A 7,660-nucleotide genomic window follows, 5' to 3' on the forward strand; every position below is an offset into this window, starting at 1 on the left:
TGAGCCAATCATGTGTTGTTTGAAATCCTGGACTGGACAATTCAAATGTCATCAACATAATGTTACATGTCAGGGAACCAATGTAAAAAAGAGGCTTCTACCCAATGTTTAAAATCTGATCCACATTTTTCAAACCTGATTCAGGTTTCTTTCTGGTATCTGTTTTCATGAAACAACTCCCAGCAACAGCAGGACTGCAACATAATCCTGTCTAATCAAAAACCTGCAAAAAGAGTATCAAAGTGATGGAAACAAAATGGGCCTAGAGAGCAGCATTCACTAGATGCACTCTTGGATTACACAATACAGACAGTTTGGCCTCAACATCTAACACTCTCAAGCCTAAACACATTGGCTTCAGTCCAGAGAGAAAAGAACAGTGCCCAGAAATAGGCTACTGTGCACAGATCTCTCCTAGAACATATGCAAGAGGCTACTGTGGGCTGGGAAAGACACTGACCAACATTCATCATAACAGCACTTTATCTTTTCTATAGGACTACAGAGTCTCTCTTCATTTCTTTGAATCTGGCATCGCTGTGAAAGTGATGTACTGATATTTATTTACTTATTGTCTATTAAAATAATTGGATCTTGCCCTATGTCCTAAGATTTCTGGCTGGCTTATAATAAACTCAAATTAATCAATTTAAAATTTAAACCAATTAAAATAATGTAAACATTCTAAAAACACAGAGCTATTCCAAAAGTTTCAAAAATTTAAAACTATATATGTGTACAAATTTGGATGAAAGCATTAGGCCCCAAAGGTTTTAATAAAAAGACAAGTTTTGACTTGGAACCAGAAGGAAACCAGTGTTGGATATGATTGGGTTTCCAAAGGGATGGGATTGCATAACCAGGGTGCTACAGCAGACAAGGCTCTCTCCCACATCATTATACAGTACATTACTCCCACTGATAAGACATAGAGGATGGCTCCTCCAGATCTCAGTCCTTGGGTACCTTTATACAGGGAGAGGCTCTCATGTTGCTCCATCAATAGAGTGGCTGCATTATAAGCAGTAGTTTCTTCATCCTTTCAGTTTTGTTCTATTCTATTCAGTATAAAAATAAAGACTGTATGTTTCACTTTCTCCCATATCTGAATTTTGTAAACCTTTCTGTGCAGAATTGGAAAAAATCTGTTGGCTTTAGAAAATTTTTCCAAAATGAAAAACAAAATGAAATTCTTTCCATTGGCCTAACTGAATTGGTACAGCTATTCCCTGCATGAGAAAGGCAATGGATAATAGGTATTAAAGAAGACAAGACTTTCAAGAAAAAGAAGAGGATAGCCTAATTCAGCACCACAAACCTAGTTGAATACATAGTGATTCAATCTTATACTTTTCAGAGTCAAGTACTAGACAGTTCTGAGTTGGAATGAATAAATCTATCTGTTTCAGTTTCTATCTCATTCAGTTTTTCTCGTTTAAAACTCTCAAACTCTGAACTGAATCACCAATTCCAACTAGAATAGACCAACTGAATACATGGGATTTAAGTAAGTGTTGATTTATCATTTTGCCCAGTACAAATGGATGGGAAGCGCTGTCCTGACGCTGACTGCACACTCCCAAACCCTAGTCCATATGGGCCTCCCATCTCCACGGGGCCCACCATGGTAATGCAAGTACAGCACAGCATCTGCACATTGCGGCACTGCTCTCGCGTTATCGACATGCAACAGTGTACCAATGGTGCACTTGTTGCATTGGCCGTGTGCACCTAAAAGAACCCATTTTTTCCAGGTTCTTTTTGGTGCAGAGGGACACCGCATGGTTTGGCTGCTGCGTCGTCCCTCGGGAGCGAAAAAATTGTCCTACGGCAATTGCACTGTTTCTCTTAGATCCAACAATCCCTGCATATTATGATGACTTCACATAGAGGGGGTAGAGGATGGGGAACAGAAATCTACCCTTTATCTTTGCTCCTCCCTTCAACATACATACATGCTGTTTCCTTATAGCCTCTTTTCTCAAAGTCAGAAAGCATACTATTCCCAAAATGATACCAATTGCATGGGTAATTGTATGTACCCTGATAAAATATAACTGCATTCAGAAGTTACAATGAATGCAAACCAGGAAGAAGAACACTGAGTGTAATGTGTCACCCTCTTTATATGCATTCATGGTTAGGACTGACTGAGGGGGGTGAGTCGGTACAAATATCTGGGGCCTGGCACTGGCAGTCTGGAAAGAAGCCCAGAGCCCAGGTATATTGCTTAAGTTTTAATCTTTAGGGCAGAGCAGACCCAGATCCTTGCTTTTTGATGGGGGTATAATCAGAAAAAGCAGATGCCAGTTGTGGTCACAACAGAGTGACCTCCCAACATATGGTAAACAGCAAAATGTCCTTAGATTACATACCAAATACTGTGGGAATCAATCTGCTGCAAACCAGCAGGCACCTGTTTCCAGCGAGTCTTCCCACACTCAGCTCTACAGGCCCAGGTAGCTAGCTGAGTAGTATGTAGCACAGTCCTATATATAAAGTTCACTTCAAGTCTCACATACACACAAAAAGGGTTTCTCTCAAGAGTTTTGGGCTCCTGACAAGATCTTTAATCTTGCAGGAGTCTGAAATTCTCATGAGGAGCCTTCTAAGACCTGCCTCAGGTGTACCAGCCAGTCTTGACTGGCCTGGCAACAGAAAAGGCAGGCCCATATTTGAGGTTGGAAAACTGGACAACCTTAGCCAGGCCCTCCAGTCTATTTTTATGGTATGACTCTCTCTCTCTCTCTCTCTCTGTGTGTGTGTGTGTGTGTGTGTGTGTGTGAGAGAGAGAGAGAGAGAGAGAGAGAGAGAGAGAGAGAGATATTGCAACCACAAGTTTGCCGGAAATGACAAAAGCACAAATAAGTCGGGAGAACCCCACTGTGTCCTTCAGCTCCTCCTGCTCTTTTGCTTGCTTCTGCTGCTTCTGCCTTTTGCATTCCTCTTCATTCACTTTGCTGACAATAATGTATCACTCCTTCTTTTCTGTTTCCAGCATTTCTGCATGGATGCCTTTTTGATATTTCCAACTTAACGTCTGGTAACTTAGGTTCCTCTGAAATCCTGTGCATGGCTCTAGTTCCAAATTTGTGTTTTCTTTATTCTACAAGAGAGCATCTACCCTTTCTACCACTTTGTCAATGAATTTCTTCTGGTGCTCCAGTATTGTCACAGGGCATGTGGTGGTGTTGGGAGAGATGTAGGACAAGCTGCTTACTCTGTTGGTCTGAGAACACTTCTCATCATACTGCTCCTGCGCTCCTCTTCTTGATTTAAATAAGAGATTCCATTGCGAAAAACTTTATTAAAATCAAATCCCTGGTTTGTACAAAAGTCTATACTTTGACAGATAAACTTGACATCTGGTGATGTTCTATTGAAAGGTTTGGGGAAGATGTAGAAATCAAATTATTTCATGATGTATTTAGATTCTTCAAGTTATTATTATTATTATTATTATTATTATTATTATTATATTTATTTATATCCTGCCCTTCTCCCAAGACTGGGACTCAGGGCATCTTACAACATTAAAAAACACCATACAGTTAAAAACATACAAAAACAATACATTAAAATAGGATTAAATTACTACAATAATTAAAGCAAATTCAATGCTAAAATATCAAATACCTTAAAAGATAAAATGTTTAAAATACATTAAAACAATATAGTACCCCAGGTCATTCTTTAAAAGCATTCTGTTTTGAATGCCTGTCTGAAGAGGAAGGTTTTCACCTGTCGGCAGAAGGCCATCAAAGAAGGGGCTGTTCTGGTCTCCTTGCACAGAGTCTAAGAGCAGCCACAGAAAAGGCTCTCTCTCATGTCATCACTAACCGTGCTTGTGATGGTAGTGTGATAAAGAGAAGGGCCTCCTCTGAGGGTCTCAGAGCCCAGGCTAGCTCATATAGTGAGATACAATCATATTTCAAAGTGCAATGGCCGAACTGGAAAAGTCCATGGAATGCTTTTTAAGTTTCTGGTACCTTTCTTGAGGTGTGTCAAAGCCATTGGTTAATTCACTAACGGATGATCCATCACTAATTCCTGAAAACTCTTCATCAATAGTCAAGAAGTCTGCCTTCTCAATAAATTCATAAACTTTGTTGAGGTTATCCTTAAAATTGCTCCTGGTGATCTCCATCCCTGTGGCCAGGGGGCTCCAAGGGTGGCAGACGAGGGTCCCCTGCCACCTGCCCTTGGCCTCCTCCTGGCTCTGCTCCATTCAGGCCCAACCCAGGCTCGACATCTGGAAACAAATCTCCCCCAAAGCAGGAGCCTCTTCCCTGCCTCCCTCCTTCCACACCTGATCCTCACCCAACTGTGTGGCATGATGACATCACCATGGTATTGCCCTGTTTTATTATAAGGCATGACGAAGTCTGTATTCCCCCTTAATCTCTTGATCTAGAGTACAGCAGGGTGCAATTCACTGAAAAACAGATTGACAGTCTCTGTATGACTGTGTATGGCTGAAGAACTAGAAAGTGTTATCCACAGTTCTCAACCTAGCACCCTTCAAGAGTGTTGGACCACAGCCATCATGTTTAATCAGTATTATGGGAATCATAATAAAATACATCTGGATGGCACCTGATTGGGAAAGACATCTAGGTTAGTTATCTAATCTGCACTTCAAAAATAGTACAGTTTGTCACTGCGTTAACTGTCTTGGCTCAATGGAACTCTAGGATTTGTAGTTTTGTGAGATATCTTCCCCTACCCATCAGAGAGCTTTCATGCGACAGCAAACCCCAGGATTCCAGAGCATTGATTTGGCAATTAAAGTGGTGTCAAACTGCATTATTTCTGCAGTGCAGATTAGACCTAGGTTATCCAGTGTGCATCTCAGTATTCTCACAGTTTCAGTCAGTCTGCTGAGCCTTTAGCAAAAATTGCCAGCTGTGGATGGCCACAGCTGCAGACTCCACTGTCCCAAAGGTGTCATTTGTGGTTGTTTGCCATATATTTTGGCCCCACTCAGTTTAACAGGCCTGGCACCAGTGGAGAGCTTTGAGGATCAAGCTGTTGCCGAATTCTTAACAACCTCCATTCCCACCACATGACACCAGATGTATTTAATGTAGCTGGGAGTCTAAAATGCTCCTAAAGTGCTGCTGTAATTTAAATTACATTTGCTGGACCAGGCAAGGTGGATATGCTGTAGATGGGACTTCCAGTTCACATATTTTAAAATAAATTATGCATAACAGTCATATGCTAAAGATGGTTTGGAAGATCACTTTTAAAGGCATTGTCTGGAAAATGTAAGCAATCCATTGCTAACTCCACTGAAGAAAGACTAAGAGATTGGGAGTGAAATGGCTGTCAACTGAGAAAGGGTGAAGACAGGTGCAATCTTGACCTGCCAGCTGTGCAAAGAGGAAGAGCTGTACTTGCAAAGGAGAAGCCCAGAGCATATTTTTATCCATTAAAAGATGGAAAAATAATGGAGTGGCTTATAAAAAAGATGGGTGGCTTTTCATTCAGATCATTCTGGTGTGAATCCAGCTTCAGTCAAAGGGACTATAAATTATTTCTGATAATGTGATGGTAAATTTTTGACATGCATTATGTTCAGTGGTATGGACTCAGTTTTTTTCTTAGCATAATCAGTTTTAGTTCAAACAGCAGAATTTTGTTTTATTTTTGAGGGTATGGCTGGAATTGGAAATAAGGATCAGAATAATATAAACTTACATATCCCATTGACATGGGACTCAATCCAGAATGATGAGTCAACATGTAAGTAAGACCTGATTTACGAGGCTATGAGATGTAGTTCCTTAGGAAAAAAAGTTAACTACATTTATGTCTCATTGAAATTAATGGTATAAATGAGTTACAATGAATTTCTCCTATAGATTTCAATGGAATGCAAAACACTTTTACTTCATTTAAATGACTAGATGTTGGGTTGGGTTGGGGAGAGAGAGATCCAGTTGTGAGATGAGACAGAGCTTGGAAAAGTTACTTTCTTGGGATACAATTCCCACAGTATGCCAGCTAACATAAGCAATGGCCATGCTGCTGGGAATTACAGGAGTGCAGTCTAGAAAAGTAACTTTCTAAAAGTTATGGGATGAGATTCATGCAAACTGGAAGATTCTGGCCAAGGGCCCAAATGAAGAAAGATGGAGCTCCTAGCATCCCAAATCAAAACTGAAAAGCAGGCTCTCAGAAACAGAACATTTATCACTTTGCAGAATGAAATGATTTCATTTATGGCCACTGCAACATAGTCCATAAGGAAATGTGATGAATAATCTGAGACATTCTATTTTACAGACCTGTTGACTTGACACTGTGGGGAACGTTGAGCCCAGTATAATGCCTGTTCAGAAATTGCACACCTGCATATTCTTAGACAGGCAAGGCTATTCTGTGTCTTTAACATAATATCTTGTCTTTCATTAAGCCTTTGCCTGCCAATGTTTGTCATTGCTTTTTCATTCTTACAGGCATTCCCCATGAATGCATATTTTTCTTTCCTGTATAAAACCTCTTGATAAATACTTATTTGCAACACAAGATTACACAAAACATTTCTTTTTTAAAAATTTCCATAATTTAAAATTCAGTATTTATGTATGTCATGTAAAGATCAAACTAGAAATTGGAGATCAGATTACCTGATTCTTGAAGCAGACATCTAAGTCGTGAAGAGAATTCAACAATGAATTAAGTGCAGATATGCAGTACAAAGTCATCTGTATTTCCCATTGTGGCAAATTGTGGGTAGAAACTTGAAATATCAGAAGACAATTCTTTAGAACAAGTGTAGAAACAGAAATAAAACCAGATACATCTACCTAACCTTTGCTAAGAGACGACCACCTAGAACTGTTTTTTGATACAGGTCAATGGTTGTGGTATTCATTCATCCAAGTTTTTGGTAGTTGATCATGTTGCTTCTTATGGTTGTGTTTTGCCTACCATTGTGTTTAACCCCTTTAATAGATAAGCTGTATTTATTTAAATGTTTTCACTGATACTTATTGCATTTCCTGCTTTTATCGGCTGTTCAATAATTGTTTTATTTTAATGATTTATATATTGTTTTTCTTTTCTGTTGTATGGGAAATGTTGAAGGCCATTTTTCTGGTAAAAAGGGAGTATTATTAGTACATAGTAATATACTATACGCTAATATACAGTAATAATAGTAATAAGATGATGATGATGATCACCACCACCACCACCACCACCACCACTACCCAGTATTCTATAGCAGCTACTTAGTTATAGATATTGATTTTATTACAGAAGTATACTTAGGTATACTGAACTCAGGGGTTATTCACACTATGAAAAGAATCCAGGTTGAATATTTATTGTTCACATGTATCTCAAATGCACTCAATTCAATTTGGGGGGCAGGGGGGTGCAAAAAAATAACACTTAACTTCGCATAATTGGTACTGAGTTTTTTCCCAAGATTTTAAAAAAGATTTGCATCATTGACAGTGTAAATAATGATCCAAATAGACTTGGCATTTAACCGCTGCATGCCTGGCTCTGTGTTTCCCCTCTGTCAGTCTCTCCATCTCTTGTTTTCCCCCTGCCCCCCAGTGTCACTTGGCAGCCATTGGCTCCAGAGAGCAGTGGGGGAGGGGGAAAACATGTGAATGACCCCTAAGTTCAGTATACTTAACTA

General features: G+C 39.6%; 1 pseudogene; it reads right to left on the bottom strand.

The window, feature by feature from the left end:
* Window positions 1–211: 211 nt before the first annotated feature.
* On the bottom strand, window positions 212–4,147 carry LOC121931716 (annotated as a pseudogene).
* Between the last annotated feature and the right edge of the window lie 3,513 nt (window positions 4,148–7,660).

The sequence above is a fragment of the Sceloporus undulatus genome, chromosome 5, assembly GCF_019175285.1.
Source record: "Sceloporus undulatus isolate JIND9_A2432 ecotype Alabama chromosome 5, SceUnd_v1.1, whole genome shotgun sequence".
Classification (NCBI taxonomy): domain Eukaryota; kingdom Metazoa; phylum Chordata; class Lepidosauria; order Squamata; family Phrynosomatidae; genus Sceloporus; species Sceloporus undulatus.